Source organism: Pongo abelii, chromosome 2 (assembly GCF_028885655.2).
Source record: "Pongo abelii isolate AG06213 chromosome 2, NHGRI_mPonAbe1-v2.0_pri, whole genome shotgun sequence".
NCBI lineage: Eukaryota > Metazoa > Chordata > Mammalia > Primates > Hominidae > Pongo > Pongo abelii.
In genome coordinates this window covers 120,254,548-120,281,614 of record NC_085928.1, presented here as the reverse complement: position 1 = coordinate 120,281,614, position 27,067 = coordinate 120,254,548, and the positions used below count along the sequence as shown (strand labels likewise).

General features: G+C 35.6%; 1 long non-coding RNA gene across 1 annotated transcript in view; it reads left to right on the top strand.

Annotated features, from left to right (window-relative positions):
* The window catches only part of LOC134761127 (uncharacterized), a 233,400-nt gene that overhangs the window by 165,741 nt on the left and 40,592 nt on the right, over positions 1–27,067 (top strand). Inside the window, exon 4 of the long non-coding RNA XR_010139407.1 lies at positions 22,383–22,450. This is a non-coding gene — a long non-coding RNA (uncharacterized LOC134761127). The remainder of the gene's footprint in view (positions 1–22,382; positions 22,451–27,067) is intronic.

The following is a 27,067-nucleotide window of genomic DNA, read 5'->3' as shown; positions in this document are numbered from 1 at the left end:
GCTTTAATACCTTAAACAAGAGAGCAACCTGGCTCCAGAACTAGGGCAAGACTGAGAGGGGAATACCCAGTTCTATCACCTTGGGAAAGTCAATTCAATTATTTGGTGATCTAAACTTGCTAGTCCCATATTGGTTTAATTGTTGGTGGCCTTGGAGATAACAGGAAAACTATAGAAGGAAGGGATGTCTGCTGAAGGACTCAGATGAAGAATCACTTTTCCATTTCATGTGACTGAAGAATGTTTCATGGGGTTACTTTGAAACCCACTGAAATATCTGCATACTGGAATTAACTGGACATATGATTTTAAGCACATTGAAACAGAGTAATGTACTTCTCCCAACCTCTGTTCTATACAGCCATCTAAGCCCACAGCACTAATTCTTTCATTCTTTCACACCTTCATGAATGTGATCTATTAACAAAGAAATTCCTATGTCATGGCTATGAATTAGCAAATGGTATCATCCTAAAACTTTAGAGATTTATGGGAAGAAACAGTAGAGATAAGAATGAAGAAAAAAAGAATGGATTAGTTTCCATTATCCTCATAGAGAGAATTGCCTACCTAGGAATTTAAGAAGACCCCTGGCAAGCAAAACCAAACCAAACAAAAAGCTTGGTAAATTCCTCCTGACTGAACAAACAGGGTCTAGAAATGAGGATTAGTTATTGGCAATGAATATGTGTGAAGAGCAAATTATAATCCTGTTAGAGCTTCCAACAAACCCTATACAATGTGCAAGGATTTATACAAAGTGGGAATAATCTTGCAGTGGCACCCTAAATGGCCTGGGATGTGCATGTTGAACTGAAGGTCATGAGAATACTAGGCTAGTTTAGAGCGGGGGTTCTTGTCTCAGTGGGTTTCCTTCTGTTTGTTTAGGTAGAAAGTTTGGGGAAGGGAGAAAGGGCTTAGGAGTTGGAAAGAATGTTTAGTCCCAAAGGATGTTTCTGTTCAAATCTGGCTTCTTCTGCTTATATTCACCAAAATACCCCCATACCCATACTGTCTCTCAAAAGATTACTATTTCTCAATAAATTCAAATTTTTTCTTTTTCTCACAGTCTTTTCCTAAAGATTTGAACACTATTATATTTGCGCCATATAACCTTCAATAGCACATAGGTCCGTAAACTAAACAAACATAAATATCCTACCATCACATAAGAATGAATAAACCTAAAAACCTTCACCAATATTTCTATATATAGAATCTGTAACTGTTTATCTGTCATCTATCTATCTATCTATCATCTATCTATCTATGTATCTATCTAAAAAAATAGTAATAACAAGGATACCAATATGGACAAATAGTCCATTAAAAAAGAACTTACTGCTATTAAAAGAATAAATAATAAAAATTCAATGAGTTCAGAGAGAAGATTGAGTCAATAAAACAAAAGTAGAGAATCATGAAACAATTATTTTTCATGGAAATAGGAAAAAGTTCTTGGAGACAAAAAAATTAATTGGAATTTAAAAAAGATCTTCAAAGAAGTCTATTGCAGTAGGACTTCTGGACTAACTTGAACAATTTATCTGCTTCATATTTCATTTTCCATTAGCCTTCCCAAAAGCTTATGTAGCTAGAACTCAGATAAAACAAATTTACCAAAAGAAAAAGAGTCTCAATTGTTTGGTGTTGTGAACACAGAAGGAAGGTTTGCCCCAGTCCCTGGACAGGTGAATACCAGAGAAAGCTAATACTTTCCCTAATGATGGATATGGCATGGCCATGAACCTGCTCCTTGTGAACTCTGCTTTTTATCATCTGCAGAGACCAGGGGAGTGTGGATATATTAATCAAATGCAGTAATCCTGTTATTTGTCTACAGACCAGCCCTTTTATAGCATTTCTTTTCTCTATACTTGTTTATCAAAACAGGCTCAGATTTGCACTTCCTCAAGGATGTAACATCAGAAGTGAGAAATTGTTTTTCGGCAACTGATATCCTCCTAAGAATATCCAGAGGAGTGGGGTTGAATTATTCTTAATTTCTTCGTTTTTTAAGGAAACAAAAGCTGACAAATGATTAGGGTGACCATGTAATATATTTTCCAAACCAGACCCTTTCTAAGAGTGAAAATATGAACCATTAGTTGTGCTAGGAAAATAGGCAAAATGAGATTAATGAGTCCCTTACCTATAATAAAAATAATAACATATATCTACCCAGGTTTCATTGATTTATCGCACATTTCAGACCAAAACACAATGTCCAACACAAACTTAGTCATGTGATTTTTATTTTAATTTTCTTTTGAGGGAAAAACATGTATTAATCTATTGAAAAATGCTCTATAGAGGCTGACACATGCTTTCTTTTTTCCCTGATCCTTCTAAGGTAAGATAGTCATAAAGAAAACTTAAATAAGTCAGTTATATGAAGTAATGAACAATGATGCCCCTCACAGGAAATAGATTTAGGAGCCTGGTAACTGCAAGAGAAATACTCCCAGAGCTCAGAGAAAAATGAAGATATTAAAACTATGTAAGAAAAGATATGTGGGGAATAGATGTAGGATATCAACTATACTTAGAACAAAACTTAGAGAAAGAGCAGACTGTAAAACTGAAAATAAGAGACAACTGTGGTAAAAGTACATTTCTCTAAGATTAAAACAAAATACAATCCCACCAAAATCAAATCTAGAGGTATGAAAGATTCACTAAGGTCTAGACAAGATGAATAAATAGACACTCATTCCCTAATATAGCCTAAAAATATTTTGAAATTCTAAGAATAAAGAAAAACCAAAATCCAAATCCAATACATGTCCATATAGGACAAAGGTAAAATAAAAAGTAAGCAATCATTTATTTATTCAGCAAGCATTTCCTGAGTACGGTGATGAATTGTATTGTTGTTCCCAAAGTGCTGCCCTACCCAAAAAGGATTAATACATCCCTGTTTGTTGCTTTGTGACTTGCAGTGTTTCCCTGTAGGAGAAATATGGCTCCCTGTTGTTCTTAGGCTTACCCATTTGACTTCTTTTGGCCAATGGATTATGAGCAGGAGTGTTGTGTACAACATCTGAGCAGAAGACTTAAGAATGAGCTTTACCTGCCGTTCTGCTATTGTTCTTTCCTTTCTGCCAGGAGAAAAGATGTCCTAGATAGGATCTGCTCTATCAGCATGGATTCTGGGATTTTAAAAAAAGATATAAAGAGACCTACAACTGTAGAACAGAGTTTCAGCCTACCTGCTGCCAACACATAACGTGATTGAGATAAACTCTTGTTGGTTAAATCAACTGAGCAGTTAGAGTTACCTGTTTCAGCAGTATAACAAAGAAAAAATTGACTAATAAAAGTTCCTAGGATGTTCCAGTTACTCTGCCTGGTGCTTGAAAATTAGCCTTCATGAATCTGCATGTTCATAGAACTTAGACTCTAGTAAGCTGTTGTATTATTATTTTCCTAAAGAACTAAGAAAATCAACTGCAAAAGTATTAGGACTAATAAAAGAGTTTCCTACAGTGGCTAGTTAGAAAAATATGCATATAAAACACAATTAGATTTATTGCATACTTGTGAATATTATTAGGAAAAATATCTCTGTCTTCATAGCAAGAAAATTATGTAACATCCAGGAATATAGTCAACAAGAAATGTGGCACAAGGAAAACTTTACTAAGAGATACAAAGTGAATGAGAAGATTTAGCACTGTGAAGGTATTAATTTTCACCCAAGTAAATTATACACTTAATGTAAGGAAAAAGCTGAAGTTTAGAAATTGTAAATAACTTACTTGAGGCTGCAGTGCCAGCAAGAAGGGAAGTCAGACTCTGAAATCTAATCTCTCAGACTGTTTTCATAATTTCACATAGCACCAACCTACTAAGAAACAAAATGTATGTGTTTTGGAATAAAGGTAACATTTAACCCTAAAATTCCGTGAGCAAAGCAGGTGTATATGTCTTGACTAAGTGAGAGAATCATTAGTTTAATTCAGACCTTCCTCAAAGGTTTCTTTTCTGTTGCTTTCTTCACACATGGATAACTAACTCCAGGTACATCATCCACATCATCTAGATTCTGGAAGCATTGCTATTTTCAACAGAAATAATCCTTGTTCAAAGTTTCAGTAGTGTTCTGGCTGAATCTTCAGACACCAGTGCTGCTTCCCTGATGGGTCCCAGGGCAACTGCTACATTCTTGAGGGCCAATACTGACTTTTGCCCTTGTCCTTGTCCTTGTTCTTGATGGTATTTATCAAGTAGTTTCAGTAGTCACTGAAAGCTGTGGACCCCATGCCTTGCCCTCTCTCCTGTGGTTGCTCTTGATGATGTATGATAACCATGTCTTAATTCATGTGCTTATTAGACATCACTCTTTGCACTTTCTCCAATGTCACCTTGGTCACTTTCGGTGCTTTTTGATACTCTGGCCCAAGAGACTAGGGTTTTTGATACCTGGTGCTATAAACCTTTTTTTGTGGTTCTCAAACAAGGTAAGCTGGAGAGTTTAAGTTTTTAATTATTATTTTTTAATTGACAAGTAAAAATTGTGTATATTTATAGTATACAACATGATGCTTTGATACGTGTATATATTGTGAAATAGCTAAATCAAGCTACTTATGCATTACGTACTTATTTTTTATGGTGATAACATTTAAAATTTACTCTCTTTGCAATTTTCAGGCATACAACATATTGCAATTAGCTGTAGACATCAAGAGTATAATAAATCTCATGAACTTATTGCTCCTGTCTCACTAAAATTTAGTGTTTTTTTTGACCAACGTCCCTCTCCCACTCCCCAGTCTTTGGTAGCCATCATTTTACTCTTTGTTTCTATGAATTCGAGTTTTACCCTCCATATATAAGTAAGATCCGGTGGTATTTGCCTTTCTGTGCCTGGCTTATTTCACTTAACATAGTGACCTCCAGGTTCATTTATGTTGTTGCAAGTGACAGAATTTTCTTCATTTTTAAGGCTGGATAGTATTCCATTGTGTATATATACACCATATTTTCTTTATCCATTTATCTGTTGATGGATACTTAGGTTGATTCCATATCTTGGGTATTGTGAATAATGCTACAATAAACGTGAGCGTGTAGTTAACTCTGACATCTGATTTCAGATCCTTTAGATATATACATAGAAGTGAAATTGCTGGATCATATGGTAGCTTATTATTTTTTTGACAGGACCTCCATATAGTTTTCCACATGGCTGTACTAATTAACATTTCCACCAACAGTGTGCAAGCGTTCTCTTTTCTCCATATCCTCAACAGCACTTGTTTTTTTGTTTGTTTGTTTGTTTGTCTTTTTGATGATATCCATTCTAACAGCTATGAGGTGACAGATCATTATGGTTTTAATTTGGGTTTCTCTGATAATTAGTGATGTTGGGCACCTTTTCATATACCTGCTGGACATTTGTGTATCTTGTTTTGAGAAATGTCTGCACAGGCCTTTTGTCCATTTTTAATCTGTTGTTTTATTTTCTTAATACTGAGCTGTTTGAATTTCTTATATATCTTGAATATTAACTCCTTATCAGATGTATGGTTTGCAAATATATTCTTCCATTTTGTAGGTTGTCTCTTCACTCTGTTGATTGTTTTCTTTGCTATGCTAAAGCTTTGTAGGTTGATGTAATCCCATTAGTCTATTTTTGTCGCTTTTGTCGCCTATGCTTTCGAGTTCATATCCAAGAAGTCCTTGCCAAGACCAGCTTCATGTAGTATTTCTCCTAAGTTTTCTTCTAGTAGTTTTACAGTTTTAGATGTTATGTTTGTTATTAATTCATTTTGAATTGATTTTTTGTATATAGTTTGAGAAGAGGGTTTAATTTCATTCTTCTGCATGTGGATATCAAGTTTTCTAATCACCAATTTATTGAAGAAGCTACCTTTTCTCCAATGTGTGTGCTTGGCATCTTTTCTGAAAGTCAATTGGCCATAAGTGGATGGGTTCATTTCTGGGCTGTCTATTCTACGTAGCTGTTTCTATGCCAATACCATGCTGTGTTGATTAATGCAGATTTGTAGTAAATTTTGAAATCAGGTAGTATGATGTCTTCTTCTTTGTTCTTTTTGTTCAGAATTGCTTTGGCTGTTCAAGGTTATTTGTGGTTGCATATGACTTTTAGAATTGTTTTGTCTATTTCTGTGAAAAATATCACTGGAATTTTGATAGAGATTGCATTGAATATTTAGATCACTTTTAGTAGTATTTTAACAATATTAATTATTCCAATCCATGAATACAGGATTTCTTTCCATTTATCTGTGTCTTCTTCCATTTCCTTCATCAACATTTGATAGATTTCGGTGTACGGATCTTTCACTGTATACTGTGAAATTTATCTCTAAGTTTTTTTATAGCTATTGTAAATGATATTTTAAAGAATTTCTTTTTTGGATAGTTTGCTGCTAGTGTAATGTAGCGATAGTTTGCATACTAATGATTTCTGTGTGCTGATCTTGTATCTGCAAAAGTTACTAAGCAAGTTGTTTATGAATTCTAACAGTTTTTGGTGGAGTCTTTAGGACTTTGTATAAATAAGATCATGTCATCTACAAAGAGACAATTTAACTTCTTCTTTTAAACCAGTTTGAATCTCTTTTATTTCTTTCTTTTGCCTGATTGTTCTGGCTAGGACTTCTAGTACTATGTTGAATAGCAGTAGCAAAAGTGGGCAACCTTGTTGTATTGCTTCTGCTCTTACAGAAAAAGCTTTCAATTTTTCACCATTGAGTATGATGTTAGCTGTAGGCTTTTGATATATGGCCTTTATTATGTTGAGGTACGTGTCTTCTATACCTAACTTGTTGAGAGTTTTTATTATGAAAGGGAGTTGAATTTTGTCAAATACCTTTTCCACAACTATTGAGTGATCATATTTTTTATATCTTTAATTTTGTTAATGTGTATCACATTCAAAGTTTTGCATATATCCAGTGATCACAGGAATAAATCCCAGTTGATCATGGTGAATGATACTTTAAATGTACTGTTTAATTTGGTTTGTGGCACTGGGTTGAAAACTTTTGCATCTACTTTCATTAGGCATATTGGCTTGTAGTTTTTTTCTTGTAGTGTCCTCTGGCTGTAGTAGCAGGGTAATTCTGGACTTGTAAAATGGGTTTGGAAGTATTCCTTGCTCTTAATTTTTGTAACAGTTTGAGAAGGCTTGGTATTCTTTAAATATTTGGTAGCATTCAGCTGTGAAGCTATCAGGTCCTGGGGTTTTCTTTTGTCATTGGCAAATTTTTAATGACTCTTTCAATCTCCTTACTTGTTACTGATCTGTTCAGATTTTCCGTTTCTTCTTGATTTAGTTTTGGTCTAGGATATTATCCATTTCTTCCAGGTTATCCAGTCTGTTGGTTTATAATTGTTTGTAAGAGCCTTTTATGATTCTTTGTATTTCTGTGGTATTAATTGTAATGTCTCCTTTTTAGATTCTGATTTTAGTTATTTGAGTCCTCTCTTTTTTAGTCTAGTTAAATATTTTTCAGTTTGGTTTATCCTTTTATAAAACCAACTGTTTGGTTATTCATATCTGTTGTTTTTCTAATCGATATTTTTTAATTTCTGTTCAGATCTTGATTATTTTATTCCTTGTGCTGATTTTGGGCTTATTTGGTTTTCTTTTCCTAGTTCCTTGAGATTGACATTTGATTGTTATTTGAGATCTTTCTTCTTTTTTCAAGTTGGTATTTCTTGCTATAAAATATCCCATTAGAACTGCTTCTGCTACATCCCATAATTTTTGGTATGTTGTGTTTTCATTTTTGTTTGTCTCAAGAAATATCTGTATTTCCCTTTTAATTTCTTCATTGACTCATTGGTTGTTCAGGAGCATGTTGCTTAATTTCCATGTTTGTAAATTTTTTGAAGTTTCTCCTATTACTGATTTTAGTTTCATACCATTGTGTTTTAAAAAGATATTTTATATAACTTCAATCTCAAATTTGTTTAAACTTATTTTGTAGCCTAACGTGATCTGTTCTGGAGACTGTTTCTTGTGTCTTGAGAAGAATGTGCATTCTGCAGCTGTTGGATAGAATGTTCATTTATCTGTTAGATCCATTTGGTCTAAAGTGTAGTTCAAGTCCAATGTTTCTTTTTTGATTTTCAGTCTGGATGATCTGTCCATAGTTGAAAGTCGGGTATTGGAGTACCCTACTGTTATTGTATTACCGTCTATGTCTCTTTTCAGATCTATTAATATTGTCTTTATATCTTCAGATGCTTTGATTTTAGATGACTATATATTTATAATTATATCTTCCAGATGAGTTGATCCCTTTATCATTATAGAATGATCTTCTCTGTGTTGTTTTACAGTTTCGAATTAGTCTGTTTTATCTAACATAAATACAGCTACCCTTGCTTTCTTTTGGATTTTATTTTTATGGAATATCTTTTTCCATCCTTTCACTTTTAATCTATGTATGTTCTTAAAGGGGAAGTATATTTCTTATTGGCAACACATAGTTGGGTCTTGTTTATGTATTCAGTGACTTTATATATTTTGATTGGATAATTTAATCTATTTATATTCAAGGCAATTATTAATAGGTAAGAACTTTTACTGCCATTTTTATTGTTTTCTGATTGTTTTGTACATGTTTTTTTCCTTTATTCTATCTTGCTATATTCTTTTCTGATCAGGCAGTTTTCTCTATTGAAATACTTTGATTATTTACTTTTTATCTTTCTCTCTCTTTTCCCTTTTCTTTTCTTTTTTCTTTCCTTTTCCTTTTCCCTTTCCCTTTTCCTTTCCTTTCCTTTCCATACCTTCTTTCCTTCCTTCCTTTTTTCCTTCCTTCCTTCCTTCCTCCCTCCCTTCCTTCCTCCCTCCCTCCCTCCCTCCCTTCCTGCCTCCCTCCCTTCCTTTTTTCCTTCCTTCCTTGTTTTTTTTTTTTGAGATGGAGTCTCACTCTGTTGCTCAGGTTGAAGTGCAGTGGTGCCATATCAGCACAATGCAACCTCCATCTCCCAAGGTCAAGCAATTTTCCCACTTCAGCCTCCTGAGTGGCTGGGATTACAGGTATCTGCCACCATGTCTGGCTAATTTTTGTATTTTTAGCAAAGGTGGGGTTTCACCATGTTGGCCCAGCTGGTCTAGAACTCCTGACCTCAAGTGATCCACCCACCTTGGCCTCCCAAAGTGCTGGGATTACAGGAATGAGCCACTGTGCCTGGCCAGTTTTTAACTTTTGTGTATTTACTATAAGTTTTGCTTTGTGGCATGAGACTTACATAAAATACTTTATAGTTACAATAAGATATTTTAAGCTAATAACAATGTGTCTTTTTTTATAACAATGTGTCTTTGACAGCATAAAAAACTATACTTTTACTTCATCCCCTTATATTTTATGTTTATGCCACAATTTACATCATTTTATATTGTATATCTCTTAAATATTATAATTATTCTTATTTTTAATAGTTTTATCTTTTAACCTTTATACCAAAAATACAGGTAATTTATACACCACTATTACAGTATTGGAGCATTCTAAATTTGCATCTGTACTTTTACCATGGAGTTTTTACTTTCACATATTTTATATTACTGCTTAGTGTCCTTTCCTTCAGCTTGAATAAATTCCTTTAGCATTTCTTGCAAGACAGTTCTGATAGTGATAAACTCCTTCAGCTTTTATTTGTCTGGAGAGTCTTTATCTCTTCATTTCTGAGGAACACCTTTGCCAGACAAACTACTCTTGGTTGGCAGTTTTAAATTTATTTAATTCTTTTTCTTTCTTTCTTTCTTTCTTTCTTTCTTTCTTTCTTTCTTTCTTTCTTTCTTTCTTTCTCTTTCTTTCTTTCTTTCTTTCTTTCTTTCTTTCTTTCTTTCTTTCTTTCTTTCTTTCTTTCTCTCTCTCTCTCTCTCTCTCTCTCTCTCTCTCTTTCTTTCTTTCTTTCTTTCTTTCTTTCTTTCTTTCTTTCTTTCTTTCTTTCTTTCTTTCTTTCTTTTCTTTCTTCTTTCTTTTCTTTTCTTTCTTCCTTTCTTTCACGGAGTCTCGCTCTGTCACCCAGGCTGGAGTGCAGTGGCACAATCTCGGCTCACTGCGAGCTCCACCTCCTGGGTTCATGCCATTCTGCCTCAGCCTCCTGAGCACCTGGGAACACAGGCGCCTGCCACCATGCCCAGCTAATTTTTTGTATTTTTAGTAGAGATGGGGTTTCACCGTGTTAGCCAGGATGGTCTCTATCTCCTGACCTCGTGATCTGCCCGCCTTGGCCTCCCAAAGTGCTGGGATTACAGGCATGGGTCACCGTGCCCGGCCTATTTAGCACTTTTAATATGTCATCTCACTCTCTTCTGGCCTATAAGGTTTTTTTGTTGAGAAATCCACTAACCTTAGTGAAACGTCCTCATGTTATTTGCTTTTTTTTTTTCTGTTTCTGCTTTCAGGGTCTGCTGTTTGTTTTTGATTTTTGAGCAACCATTATATGTCATGATGTATAGTTTTGTTTGGATTGAATCTGATTGGAGACTTTTGGCTCCTATACTTGGATATTTGTATTTTTCTCCAGATTTAGAAATTTTTCTATAGTATTTCTTTATATAATCTTTCTGACCTCTTTTCTCTCTCTTTTAAAAACACCTATAATTTGAATAATTGTGCTATTGATACTGTCCCACAAATACCATCAGCTTTGTTCATTCTTTTTTCTCCTCTCACTATATATTTTCAAATAACCTGTCTTCAAGTTTACAGATTCTTTTTCTGCTTGATAAGTGCTGCTGTTGATACCCTTTATTGTATTTTTCATTTCACTCATTATATTTTTTTGCTCCAGAATTTGATTTAAAAAAATTATAATTTTACTGTTAAATTTCTCATTTTGGCCCCATTTACTGTTTTCCTTTGTTTTAAGAAAGATATTTCTCTGTATTTTCTTGAATTTATCTGAACTTTCTTCAAGCAATCATTTTGAATTCTTTGTCAGTCAGGTTCTATATCTTCATTTCTTTGGGGTCAGCTACTGGAAAATTATTGTGGGGTTTTTTTTTTTTTTGGTAGTGTTATAGCTCCTTGGTTTTTAATGTTTCTTGTTGCCATACATTGATGTTTGGCCGTTTTTTTGGGCAGTCACTTCTTCCAGACTTGATGGACATTTTTATTTTGGAAAGACCTTCCCCTATGGGGTGTGTGTGTGCGAGCGGGCTTGCTGGTTATGATACAGTGGTTCTGGCACCAGTGAGAGCTCTGGCAGCTGATGTGGGTGTTGACAGTGATTTCAGGGATCCTCAGAGGTCATCACTCTGGTTGTTCAAAGTGACAATGAGGGTTTTTGGGGTCTTTGGTGGTGATGACTACTTAGGATTTCCTGATCTCTTTTTCTCCCACTGGGAAAGTTGTGGTTGAGGAGATTTTTCTTAGTCTTGTGTCTGGCTTATAGAGCCACTCATGGTGGCAATGGCTCTGGTGTCTGATAAGTGATATCCATAAGGTAGCCATGTTGCTGAGATTTGAATCCAAAGCATGCATGGAGAAATGATAGGTCCTGGATCTGAGGCAGTAATGGTACTGGAACCAGGGGTGTGGACACTTCCACTACTGTGGTGGTAACAGTATGCAAAGCAGTGATACTTATGAAGCATCCAGGGACCTGATAAAAGCAGCACAGGCTTACACAGAGTTAGAGCAGCTCCAGGGTCAGGGCAGGGCCTAGCTCTCTATGAAAGGTGATCTAGTACCTGGGGCTCAGGCACCCCCAAACCCAGATACTTTGTTAGTAACATTATGTGAGGCACAGGTACTTGTGAAGCAGCCAGGGAGCTGAGAATGGGAGCACAGGCTTTCATAGAATCAGAGTGCTCTGGGGTTAAGGTGGGGCCTAGCTCTCTATGGTGGCAGAGCCAGTGCCCAGACCATGGACATACAAAGTAAGAACGTGGTTGTGGGCCCTGGAGTGTGAAGTAGCTTGTTATGACAATGGCTCCAGTGTTTGAGACGTTGGTGGGGTAGTGCTGCCACAGAGCCCGGGTCTGTAGGAGGAGGCATTCATGGGGTGGCTGTGTCTTTATGGTCAGGGTATTTCTGGGATTGAGAGAGGTGATAGCTCTGTTCCTGAAGTGGCTCAACAGAGGGTGCTTCTTGGGTGGGGGATGGGAGTGCAGCTGTGTTTCCCTTTCTTGGGTTCCCCAGTGAGAATGGCTGTTTGTTACTTCAGGGGCAAAAGATGCCAGTGTTCACTGAAAAGCAGGCCACTGGGGACCATGGTGGCTCTTGCCATATGACTGATGCCAAGAGCCTTTGCCTTTCTTCCTTGTTTCCAGCCATGTCCTAGTATCTCAAGTGTGCTGAATTCACCAATGATTCTTTCTGTGTAAATATTCTTTGGGTTTTTGCTTCACTGTGTTGCTGCAAATTTTTTAATGGGTCCTTAATTCCTCTCTGTGCTATTTTGGTTTGTGGATATCTATCTTCTATGTAATTTTTTGTGGACAGATGAAGGCTAATATCTCATATTCCATTGTATTGCTGATATAAATCTACTGAATTTTGGAAAGTTTAAATTTTACTCACTTAATCTTGCAGTTGTCCCCACTCACTAAATGTGGAAGCTGTTGAATATAGCTCTCAACTCATCACACGTGGAAGCTCATTCAAAGAAAACATAAGTGAACATCTGCATTTCTCCCCTGCTACAATAATTTTTAATAAGGCATATTTCCCCCACTTTCCTTGCCTGTAGGTTTACCCATGTGATTAATTTCCAGATGCTGGAATCATAGAGTTATGTGAAATTTCTGAGCTATGTCTTGGAAGTGAGGGGTACACACCCTTTTCCTTTTTCTTCCACCCTGCTTTTCAGAGTGTGGATATAATGATGAGGCATTTTAAAAATCATGTGGACAAAACATCCATGGCAGAAAATGAGACAGTAGAAGCCTGGATCACAGATAAATTTGTAAAAACAGAAATATCTTAACAGCTTTGACTTTTATGTGAAAGTAAAATAAACTTCTACCTAGTTTAAGCCCATATTATTTTGTTGTCACATGGAGGCAATTTTGTACTGAAACACCTTTCTCTCAAAGGCATCATGTAGACTTAGCTGATTCACCCAATAGTATTTCTTAATGGTAAGATCCCTTCTTTTATGGAATACTACCTTCAAAGTTAATATTTGATGTACTTGATACTTTGGGTTTTAGGAGCTAGCCCCACAATTTACATCTGTCTGTCCCACACTGTCAGGCCCACATTTACAAGATGAACATCTGCAGGAGACCTTTGCTCTATTATCAATTCAAAGTGTTTCCTGCAAAGTCCACCAAATATTCAAGGTAAGTATAGAACCTGAGTCTTCATTACCTTTGGACACACTGGGACACATCAAAATTTTGTATATATAATTTTTGAGAGGAAGGTTCACAGCTTTTTTTAAAGCAGATTTTAGAGATCATTGACTTAAAACAGATTAGTAATCTCTGTAGTGTTTACCAGAGCCACAGATACCAGCAGAACCTATTTATCCTTCCTCCCAGTGCTCATTGTCTGAGTAGAGGTCTCACCCAGAAAGTAAAGAATTGAATATCAGAACACAGGTTATCTGATTTTAATCATTCCTCACATTTGTTATTTATATCAACAAGCCCTACTGAGAGAGAATGAAGCCAAATACTTTATAAAAATGCATTAGGCCAGGCCCTCATCATTTCTCACCTGGTTTACCTTGACACTTTCTAACTGGTCTCTCTGCCTTCACTTCTATCTTTTACTGTCCTGACTCCTCACTTTTGCCAGAGTGAACTTTTGAAAAAGCAAAACCAACATATGTAAGTAAGTCAAACTACTCAATAACAAGAAAACAAATAATCCAATTAAAAACGAGCAAAGGACCTGAATAGATGTTTCTCTAAAAGACATACAAATGTCTAACAGATATGTGGAAAAATGCTCAATGTCACTAAGCGTCAGGAAATTGCAAGTCAAAACTGCAATGAGATAATAACCTCACACCTGTTAGAATGACTATGACAAAAATATGAAACATTAGTGTTTGCAGGGGTGTGGAGAAAAGGGAACCCTTGCCTACTGTTAGTGGAAGTGTAAATTAGTAGAGCCATATTGGAGAGTAGTATGGAGGTTCCTCAAAACACTAAAAATTGAATTACCATATGATTCAGCAATCCCACTATATATCCAAAGGAGAGGAAATATGTATGTGAAAGGAAGATCTGCACTCCCACTTTTATTGCAGTGTTATTCACAATAGCCAAGATATTGAGTCAGCCTAAGTGTCTAGCAACAGACAGCTGGATCAAAATGTGTTAAATATGCAATAGAATACTATTCAGCCTTAAAAAAAGAAGGAAATTTTGTGATTTGTGACAACATAGAAGAATCTAGAGGACATTATGCTAAGTGAAATAAGCCAGTCACTGAAAGACAAATACCACATAATTTAATTTACATGTGGATTTGAAGAAGTTGAACTCATAGAAGTAGAGAGTAGAAGGGCGATTAACAGAGGCTGAGAGGGTAGGGTGGACAGGGAAGGGAGGGACGCTGGACAGAGTTCAAAGTTTCACTTAGGAAGAATAAATTCTGGTAATTTGTTGCACAGCATGATGGCTATAGTTAATAATAATATATTTTACAAAATTGCTAAAACAGTGGATACTAAATGTTCTCACCACAAAGAAATGATAAATATTTGAGGTAATGAATATGTCAATTAGCTGATTTGATCATTACACTAAGTATACATATATTGAAACGTTACATGTAGCCCATAAATATGTACAATCATTTGTCAATTAAAAATAAAAAGTTTTCCAAGAAAAAAAGGCAAAACCAAAAATATTCTCAGGCTCAACATTTGATCCTACTTGTCTTTCTACATGTTTCTTATTTCCATTCACTTTGTGGCCAAGACAGGCTGAGTTTTTCACCTTTTAAACATTTCTGCCCTTGCCAGCTGAGAACTACACTCATCCTTCAAGGTTCAGCCCAGTCTCCATCCTCTTGGGGAAGTCTTTCAGAATATCCACATACAGACTTAAGGTGCATCAGCTTGGCTCCCAAGGTGCCTTGTACATATCTTTATTAAAGTTCCAATCATATTTTTGTTTGGCTCATGTTTGAGTCCCCCAAGAGACTGTTCATCATTGTATCTTCAGCACATGAATGAATGGAAAGATCACTGAATAGTGAACTACTGCTTGGTTGGTTTGCTTCCAGTAAATCAGAATGTGTAATAATTTATATGAATTGACTAGATTGCAGTTCCTTTAAGCAATGGGGCACATTTAAACCTTTTTTTTTTCCTGCATGGAAATGAGAAAATGATTGTCATTTATTCCAAAGGTGCTTATAATTAATTGAGGAGCTGGTGACAAGTTTTAAGCACACAAATGAAGAAAATCAGTTATGTTTTTTGGAAAGATTATCTGACAGTGCTGTTCAGTTTGAAATCATGCCAGCCCTTACATCAGCTGGTGGCTCTTCAATCTGGTATACGTTTTGCTCTGGCTGGTGGGCTGCCGCCACAGCCACCTTGCTGTTCTCTAGATTTCTCTTTTTGAACACGTCAGATTTAATGAAAAATTAGACATTGCCCCAAACATCCCCATGCTGTCTCCACCTGAAATACCCTCTTCTGTACTTGGCTCTCATATGCTTCAGGTTCGTTTCATCTGTTACTTCTTGGGAAAGATTTCTTGAATTTCTGTATGGATAATTCCTCATTCTTGGGGCCTGTTGCTTCCCTTTACCATGCTGTATCATGCACATTTCTTGCTTGCCTGTCTCCTTGTGGGATTTTAATCCAATTGATGGAAAGAAATTCATTCCATGGTCTCCAAAGTCCGAGCCTAATGTTTCAAGTGGGTTTAAGTGGGTTCCTGAGCTTAGTGTCCCAAGTGGGTTTAAGTGTCTTAAGTGGGTTTCATAAGTAATCTAAGGAAAGAATGAATGTGGGGAGATTAGATGTAAGGACACTGGATAGGTAGGCAGTCTGGATGCTAAATAATTAGGGCTTGACTTTGGAGGCAATGAAAATGGATGGATTGGAGGATGTGTTACAAAAGTAGGCCTTGACTGGATGTCATGAGTAAAGCAGAAGAGAACATCAAAAGTGGTGGAACCTGTTGGCTTGGTTCAGAAGACTTGATGTGCAAGGAGCAGAAATACAAGGGGCAAGGGGATAATTTTAGGTAGAAACAGTGATTCTATAAAAGTTGAATTTAACAAAGGACTTAGTACTGTAAGCATTTAAGATAGCTTTGACTATTTTCTACTATTGGAAGTTTCTTTTGTTTGTGGAACCTAAATTTCCAATATGTAATTTAAACTCAGTTTGATACAAAATTTTCTTCCTTTTCAATTTTACACTCCTGAATAAATGTGTTTGCTTTAAAGGGAGAAATAAATATTTGAAAAGAGTAAACAATTGAAAAATTAAAATATGAATAATTTACATGCTGTCAGTTATTTTTTTGATTACTAAATTATGTGTTCATTGAATGCTGATTATATTTAAATGTGTCCTTCAGTGTTGCTAAGGGAAATACACTTTCTTAGCTGACTTTTGTGTATAGACTTTATTTTTGCGTATATTGTGTATATTGTTCCCAGTTTATTTTTTAAAGAATGATAACTATTATTTTTCACAAACATGTTCATTTTTGAATAAAAATGCAAAAACGGGACATTCAAAAAGAAAAAAATTGCCTAAAATTCCACTGCCCTGTTTTTAACATTTATAAACACAACTCTAGATATTTCTTTATTAATATACATATGGAGTACATATAGATAGGGGGAGAGAGAGAGAGAGAGAACATAATTATCAAGATTGGAATTATAAGGCACATGCTATTTTTATTGAACATATTAAACATAATCTTTCTTTAATTTAGCAGAGATAAATTTGAAGTGGAATTAAAGGAACCAGTGATCTCATAATTCTAACAGTTGCTTAAACTAAGTTTTATATTTAAATGAATTTAATGTTAACCACCAGTCCTCATTTTATGTTTCTTCTTTCCTATTGTTTATATTTTGATATCTCTATTTGCTAGCAGAATTTTATCCTCTAGTACTCTCTTCAAGCAAGGCCTGCAAGTGTTGGCTTTTCTGTTATTGCATACTAAACAATGTATGTTTGTTGCTTTTACACTTTATACTTGAAGGACTACTTTTCAGGTATTTTTTTCCTCAGATCACTGGGACCAGTTTTCTACTGCTTTCTGGCTTTGATAGTATTGCTTTGCATAAGTCTAAAATTAACTCTTTTTTTTCTGTTTAAATGATAGCTTGATATTTCCTTTTTAACTCTGTGTTGCAAACTATCACACACATATAGATAATTTACAAAGAACAAAACAAGCACCTATGTATGCCTCACCTAGGTCAAGAAACAGCACATTGCCCGCACTCTCCACTGACTTCTCAGGACTTGCAAAATCCCTACACCAAAAGTGGCTTCTCATGGAGGGCTCACCTTACATCTTTGACTTTTCCTAGTTCTTGTGATTGCAATTCTTTACTACCTTATTTGCTTTTCAGTGTCTTCCAGCATGTTTTTAAAAAAGGGTTTTTTTTTCCAGCTTTTCTACTAGCTATCTTCAGTGGGAATGTTGTTCTGAATTATATAATTCACCATTACCAGAAGCTGAACATCCCAAGGTGGTTTGTTAACATTGAATTTCAGTGACTTTGGTAGGATATGATTACAATGCTTATTGTTGTTGTTTTTTTTAATTGAGGAAAGGGCAGTTCACTACCCTTTTCATCTACAAATTTAATTCTTTATGTCTGAAAAAATTTCTGTATTTTAATAATTGAATTTATATATCATTTGTTAGTTCATCAAGAACAATTTTGTGTAGGATGAATTTCTCTTATCTTTTATATCCATCACCATCTCTATAACCAGCTACAAAAATCAAAATGTTATTGAAGTACTACATGCATACAGAAAAGTGCTCAAATTTTAAGTGTGTAGCTTGATGACTCGTCACCAACTGAGCATATTCATGTAAGCAATACTCAGTTTAAAAAATTCAACCTTATTAGATTTCCAAAAGTCTCTCTGGTGTCCACAAATATTCAGTCTCTTAACACCAGAGATTAGTTATGCTTGATTTTGAATTTTGTATAAATAGCATTATGTTATGTAATCTTTTGTTTCAAACTTACTTTACTCAATGATACATAAATAAGTTTTATCCATGTTGCTATGTGTAGTTGTTTATTCATTATTATTACTGCATAGTATTTCATTGTGTGATTATTACAATTTATTAGCCTCTTTTTAATGGACTTTGGAGGGTTTTCAGTTTTTGACAGTTACAAATAATGATGTTCTGAACAGTCTAGTACGTGCCTTTTGGTGAACATGTTTATACATTTCTTCTGTACACTTTCCTAAGAGTGGAATTGCTGGGTCATAGAATAAGCACTTGCTCAACTTTAGTAGATATCATGAAACAGTTTTCCAAAATGGTTGTACCAATATACACTACCACTAGCAGCATATGCTATGAAAGTTCCAGTTTTTCCACATTGCTACACTCACTTAGTATTGTCTTTTTCATTTTAGCCACTCTGATAGATAGTTTTTAAATAAACTTCATTCATTTCTTTTCAATTTGTATTCTAAATTTCCAACAGCTTTAGTTCTGCATCTTTCAGATTTCTCTTTTCTGGGTCTCAGTCCTTTCATTTCTAAATTAACTATATGATCCTGAATGTTGGAATTGTGACAAACAAGTTCCTAGCCTGCTTATTTTCCTTTTTCACTATACATCTAAAATTCTCTCTATAGGTTTCTGAAATAGCTGTTTTTTGGCAATTAAATATCACAATGCAAATTATCTTCCTAGGAAGCCTCAACTTACATTTCCTGATTTCTTTTTCAAGACAACCTGGGGAAAGACAGCAAGCAGCTGTAGCTTGACAGAGTGCTGGCATTTTGTCTGATCATTCTAGATATACTGATCACCTAGTGTTGTTAAACAAACTTTAAGTGGGCTACTTTCTTTGATTAAAATTTGACCTGAAAAAATTGCTTGTAAGAGCAGAGACTCAATGCTGGGGTTTGAATCCACACTGTTGCAAATGCCTCTCATTTCCTTTCTATGTCTTATAACATACAGCACTTTGATTTCCTGAATACTATGGTGCAATAGAGCTGTGCAGTGTCATTTTATACCTTCTTGGTAACTTTTACTGAGGAGTTGTACAAACAAAACAAAACCAAGCTATAGAGAGACCCCATTTCAGGCTGCAAACACCTGTCTGATGATTATCCTATAGTTCCTTCTCAAACAGGAAGAATGCCTCCAAAAAGCAAGCAATCAATCCACTCTGAGGCATACCCCTAGAGTTGCACAATGTCAGGAGATTGCTGCTTGATTGATCTTTGGCTGAAGATAGCTCTGGCTGTTTATATTTTCTGCATTTATGTTTATTAATTTCAGAGCTCACTCATTGTTGGTGCTGCTGCTGATCATAATAACCAACATAAGAACAACATGCTGAGTTTTTGTTTTTCCCTTCTTCCCCATTTTTCAAAGCAAAATTTATGTAGTGGTCTCATTCATGCCCGAAACAAGTAATATTAATGACTTTAGTGACATAAGGCTTCATTCATGGAAGGTTCCCTTCTGAGGTAATTCTGAGTGATGTGCTTTAATAATGAGGAGAGTCCAGGTTAGAAATTCTCATTATCTTATGCTCTGTGTGAAAACATGTCTCACCATCCAAGACCAGAGGGAGGTAAAACTTTCCATTAATCATTCCAGTTACATGAATTCTAGTTACACTTTAATTTGACCTAGCTATATTTGCCCTATCTAAGCCCCTTAGTCAAGATGGAGAAATAGATTCCATGAGAGGATTAATATGTTTCTTATAGATGTGTGGATCCACAGCATCTCAGTTGGAGGAACATTGAGGCTAAAGTGTTAACATCCTCCACATAACGTGAAGTTTTTCCTTGAAGCATCTGTGCTAAATACCTATATGAATATTTCTCACAAATCTTAGAGACCTGAATCAGCATCCTCTCTAGAAACTCCTTGGAAATGGAAATTGAGAGACCTTGGTCTTATTAACCTGGCACTCTAACTAGCCACAGCTGGCAGAGTGGATGGTAGAAACCGCCATGCACATTACTATCTAGGTAAAGCATGATCATGCAAAGTGAAGAGACATTATGCAAAGAATGACAGAAAATACTTGCAAATACCTATCTGACAAGGGATTAATAACCAGAATATATAAGGAGCTCAAACAACTCTATAGGAAAAAATCTAATAACCTAATAAAAATATGGGCAAAATATTTGAATAGACATTTTTGAAAAGAAGACCTACAAATGGAAAACAGGCATATGAAAAAGTGCTCAACATCATTAATCAGAGAATCATTGATCATCAGAGAAATGAAAATCAAAACTACAATGAAATACAATGAGATATCATCTCACACCAGTTATAACAAAATGACTTCTATCCCCAAAAGACAGGCAATGACACATCCCGGCAAAGATATGGAGAATAGGGAACCCTCATATGCTATTGGTAGGAATGTAAATTAGTACAATCACTATGGAGAACAGTTTGGAGTTTCCTCAGAAAACTAAATTGAGCTACCATATGATCCAGTAATCCCACTGCTGAGTATATACCCAGAAGAAAGGAAATCAGTATATCAAAGACTTATCTGCACTCCCATGTTTTTTGCAGCTCTGTTCACAGTAGCCAAGATTTGGAAGCAACCTAAGTGTCCATCAACAGATGAATAGAGAAAGAAAATGTGGTACTTATACACAATGGAGTACTGTTTAGCCACAAAAAAGAGTGAGATCCAGTCATTTGCAACAACTGGAAGGAAGTGGAGATCATTATGTTAAGTGAAAAAAAGCCAGGCAGAGAAAAAAAACATTGCATGTTCTGAAACATCACGTGTTCTCAGTTATTTGTGGGATCTAAAAATCAAATCAATTGAACTTATGGAGATAGAGAGTAGAAGGATGGTGATATCCCTTGGCTGTGTCCCCGCCCAAATCTCATCTTGAATTATAGTTCCCATCATCCCCATGTGTCATGGGAAGTGCCCAGTGGGAGATAATTGAATCGTGGGGATGGTTTCTTTCATGCTATTCTTGTGATAGTAAGTTCTCACAAGATCTGATGGTTTTATATGGGGCTTTTCTTCCTTTTGCTTGGCACTTCTCCTTGCTGCCGCCACATGAAGAAGGATATGTTTGCTTCCCTGTCTGCCATGATTATAAGTTTCCTGAGGCCTCTTCAGCCATGCTGAACTGAGAGTCAATTAAACCTCTTTCCTTTATAAATTACCCAGTCTCGGGTATCTTCATTAGCAGCATAAGAATGGACTAATACAGATGGTTACCAGACGCTGGGAAGGGTAGGGGCGGGGCGGGGTGGGGGCGGGGCTGGGGAGAGTTCGGAGTGATTAATAGGTACAAAAACAATGATTAGAAAGAATGAATAAGACCTACTTGAGAGCACAACAGGGTGACTGTAGTCAATAATAATGTAATTGTGTATTTAAAAATAACTAAACAAGTATAATTGGATTGTTTGTAACACAAAGGGTAAATGCTTGAGGGGATGGATACTCCATTCTCCATGATGTGATTATTATGCATTGCATCCCTGCATCAAAACATCTCATGTACCTTGTAAATATATACACCTACTATGTGCCCACATAATCATGCATGTCTGCATGTTACACGAGAATCTTGGAATCTGATCTTGGTGTTTCAAAACTGGGATTAAGTTGCATATTGGGATTGTCCAATGCCTGGGGTTCAAGGAACCACGGAAGAATTGTGTAGCTCTGAACAGGCTCTGACTGCAGAAGAGGGATGATAACACAAACAAGAGGTAGCACATCAGGCTTTGTGTGAAACATTTGGCAATGTCATCAGTCTGCACTTTTGACATGTGGGGTTGCTGCCTGTAGGTTCACCAGGAAAAGCACAAGAAAGTATCTCTTTGGCTACTTCCCTGGAAAAACACAAGCTTTACTTACTCAAGGGCCTGCTAATCAGGTAGCACTAGGAATGCACATCTGACTTCCCAATTCTTCCTGTTTTGTACATGTAGGTGTAAGGGGCCATAAAAATCTGTTCGAGGAGAAAGTAATGCAGCTGAGCCTCTTTAATGGGTTGATATTTTGTGCTGTGATGACACCTGCAGGGAACACCTGTGCCTCATTTATTCCTTATTTATCATATTTCTTGGTTTTCATGTTGACTACATTGTGTATGTAATAAAACAATTAAGAAGGAGAGACTAGTATGTAAAGTAGTTCTGGCTAGAGTATAGAATTGGGCTGCCAATAGCATGATGCAGGTGAGATGGGCTAGCATCAATCTGTGTCCTCTTCTAGATCATCAGGATACTTGCCAACAAGGTCACAGTGGACTCCATGGAGCAACTGCTCTCGGGAGGCAACAGGTGTGTGAGGATGGCTCTTTACTTATGATGCTTCCTTCCCAAGATGCTCATTTACATCTGAAATGTATTTAAGCATTTTCCCCCGGATACTGTATGATGATGGAGCAGGTGAGCTCAAGCTGTAGGCCATAAAAAGTGGAAGGGAGGCTGCCCAAGAAAGATAAGAAAGATAAATACTTGTTAATGAATATGATGAATTGAACTCACTTTCAAAAACCTATGTGATCATCCCAAGGCTGTATTAAAATGATTCTTCTTTTAACAGAGACATATTTTTATACCTTCCCAGGGAAAAAATCATATAGTTCTTTGGGATCTATTTTCAATTTGAATAAATGAGTGAGGAGCAGGTGGATTCTGGCTCCTGGTCTCTCCACCCTCATGAGTCTTTCTGTGTGGGAAGGAGAGAGAATTTCTCAGTGGAATAGTGAATTCCAAAACAGCATGTTTCAGTAACACATTTCAGGAAGTCCAGATTTTACCTCTTCTTTTTGGCAGGGTATGGTTTTGCCACTCTTTCTAAAAACACATGATTGACTAAGCCCAGTCACCAGGATCCGGCAGTTGGCCAGGACCCTGTGTTGGGGAGGTCCTTTTGGGTCTTTGGCTCAGATGAATTAGCAGCTCAATTGAGCTAGCTGAGCACAGTACTTGGAGAGGAGGGTTTTGCAGGGTTCAGGCAGTCCATAGTGGAAGCCAGCATGAGCCTCTAAACATGAAGAAATTATTTTGAGATCTTACATGAAGTTGACAGAAATATCACAGCACTGTTACAAATTTGATTATTCAAAGATCAGGCAAGCTATAATTTTTTCTTCAGATATTATCACTATCAACCTATATGCACAAAGATATGAAGCAAAATTCTGTAGCTCCTAGAGGGATTATCCTGTCATTAAGTCTTGATTTCAAACTTTCATTTAAATTAGCTTTCACCTGTCTTTCTGAATCTCTTGAGTTTGTCTCCCCTGTGCTGCCCATATGCCTCTGTCTTCATAGGAAATATGATAGCCCATCATATTTTATGGGATCTTGCTACCACTGCTATGCGGGGCTTTGACCCTTTGTAAAGAGTCAAGAAGATAATAAACATGCTCTTGGAGATAGTTAATCTTTTTTACCTAGTCCTTATTGGTCAGATGACTTTTCAGTGTCTTTGGTCATCTTTGGCCGCAGACCACACACCCACTACATGTATGCATGAACTCACCCACATGTGTGCACACATATACAATTGTATACAAACATGCATGCAGGGCATATATGCCCACAAAGCATTTCCGTTTTGATTTTAATTGATATTTCCCACACTTTTACATTGTCTTGCAGGATAATGTGGTTGTAAGATGTTTAGGAACATGAAACGTGTGAAATGTAAATGTGAAAACTCCTAGAGTAACATGAAATTCAACTATATGAGTTTCCAGTAGGCACCTAAGTCCATTTTATGCTGCTCTAATAGAATACCTGATACTGAGCAATTTATAAAGAATATAAATTTTTTCTCCAGTGTTCTGGAGGCCGAGATGTCCAAGATCAAAGGTGTGGCACTGGCAAGGGCCCTCTTGCTGCATAGTCACATGGCAGAAGGTGAAGGATAAAAGGAGACAAATGTTGTGTCCTTACATGATAGAAAGGATTGATATAAAAAAGTAACATTTTATGAAAAAGTATAAAATGTTCAACAGGGACAAAATCTACATTGCTAATGGTAAAATCCAAATGAAAATAAACAATCACAAAACTTTAGCTAATGAATGACACAGGAATGTACAAAATAAAAAAAATTGAAAAAGTCAAGATGATAGGATGCCATATTTTTTATACTAAGCAGATAACAGAATAAAGATAAATCAATAATAGGATTAATGATTTGTGTTTAATGGTTGTATTTGAATTATGTTCATCCAAGGAAGAAATAAAGCACAAATGGAAATAATATTTGAAAATAATAAAATAATAAATATTAGAGGTTTTTTGTATGTTTTTTAAAAAAGACTTAAGACCACTAAAATAGACAAAATCTCATAAACATGACCAGGGAAAGAAAAATAAATAACCATACAGTTTATTAGGAATGATCAAGAAGATGCAACTAAATCATTATTTGTTTACATTTTAACACATTTAACAGAAAAAATAGAATTCTATGTCAATATATGCCAATATAGATAAAGACATGAATGAAAGAATAATTTTAAAGGTTGATACAAAAAACAATCAATCATAGAATAAGTAGGAAAAAAGCTGAATAGAGTTTGAAAGAAATTATTAAAAGTATCTAAAAATAACCAGTGAAAAAATGATAGACCCATAAGGCTTTAGAAATGAGTTCTTTCAAACCATTATATAACACAAAATTTTTGTGCCAGTTGAAATATTTGATAATAAAAGGTAAATTTTCCCTCTTTCTTTTCTTATAATTGGCTTAACTACAGGAAACTATAGATCAATTTCTTTTAGAAATGGAAATGCAAAATTCTAAACAAATGGTGACTGCATGAACTGTAGTATATTAAAGAAATTATGTGCTATGGCTAAGTAGGTTTTATTACAGAATTTTAATGATGGCTTATTAATAAAATATATGTATATTAAAATAATCCATTATGTGAGTAAGGGAAAACATATGGCTATCTATTCATGATTAAAGTAAATTATAAGTAAAATAGGGCTCGAAGAGTAGTTTATACATGTAATAAAAATGTATCTGACAAAGCACTCAGCATCATACATGAAACACAAACACTAATGTCATGTTCTTTACAAGTCAAGATTGTCAAGATTGTCTGCTCTCCCTCCTACATCACAATTCATATACTGTATAATAAAGATAGCATTTCAAATCAATGGGATAAAACATAGATATTCACTAATATTGTTTGGAAAACTATGAAAAGTGAAAACACCAAGGAAAGAAAATTAGGGAGGATTTGAAGCATTTATATAAGCATAACTCTCAAGTAGACAAAGGATGTAATGGTGAAACAAATGATTAGCATACGTGGAAAGTATAAGCACATATTTATGTTAGTTTGGAGTGACAAGAGCTTTAAAACTATAATGGAAATTATAAGGAAAGATTTGAAAGGAAATAAAAATCACTATAAATTAAAAGAAAAAAGAACACTGGAAAAATATTTTTGAGCAAATATGGCAGATACAACGTTAATATCTTTATAAAGAGCTGCTACAAATCAATAAATACATACATAATCCTTAAAAAAAAGGCAATTGACAGAAAAGGAAGCACAAGTTGTCAGGAGACAGGAAAGAAACAATAATGACCTTATCCCTTATTTTACTAGTTAAGCAACAATTGGTGTTGGAAAAATTGAGGGAATGAATGAAAGATAATCAATTAACTCAGGCCAGTAGAAAGTAGTGATTCAGATGCAGGCTTTGAAGTAGAACTATTTGAGTTAAAATGCTCTCCTACCACTAACTGCTAATCTCAGTTTACTTCTCAGTACTCAATGCCAACATTTATAAATTAACAGGGGTTGCCTTTATACAATCACCTGTTGAGGTTATGTGAAAACATGCCCACCTGAAACTTACAGAAGCATATCTAAGCCTGATGTCTGTCTGCTTCTTTATTACCTACTTATTAATTTATATCTGGCATCCACTGTTTATATATCTTTCTAATTATATTTCTATGTCTCTGTCTTAAGAAGGCATGAGGTGAGAGGGCAATGAAGCAGAGAGAGAGAGGAGAGAGAGAGAGAAATTGGGTCTGTAAGGGTATACATTCAAAGATGGTTCAGTAGTTATATCTTGCAAATTTTTGTCTATATTTTTACAAGAGTATTTAAGCTAAAAATATATAATATCTATAATAAAATCATTGAAACGTGATTTAAAAATGACAGATAGTATGGTGAAGACAGTTCGTTGGCTGTCTTATTATTAAGTCATTTGGGTAATCCCAATATAGTGGGATATAATGACTTATATTATTAGTCATTTGGGTAATCCATGACTACTCTCATACTAGCTAAACGCTGAAATATCAGTGGCTTACCATGTGCTTTAAGTTTATTTCTTGCTCGTATTACTGCTTTATGGAGCCACCCCACTTGGAACATACGGCCTCTAAGGTTGCCATTTCAAGGGAAGAAAGTAACTGGAAGGTTACTGTGGACTTTTTAAGGGTTTACAGCATTTATTCCCACATTCCTTTGGTTTAAACTTTGTTATATAGTCCAAACCTAATTGTAAAGGGAGCTGGGAGATGCAGAGAAGCCATGGAGATGTGATGAGCATTAATGGTTTCTGCCATTGCTGGAGTCTGAATGGGACCAAGTTCTCCAGGATAACCCAGTTGCACTGTTAACTCTTTACAACCACATCCAGAGTGCTTCATTCTAATAATGCCTTTGCAATAACACCATCACCTGGGAATTGGTTGGAGAGTCTTGAATTAGCCCTCTATTTTCATAAAAGATTGTAAATCTGGCCATATATCATCATGATCATCATTAAACCCAGAGTAGATCTGCATTCTAGGTCAGAGGACAAAAACACTGCTTTCTAATTCTTACCTATTGGTTAGCTGAATTAAGAGATATTTGGAAGTGAATAGGGGGGATTTCTCTTTGAAAGTATTGTAAT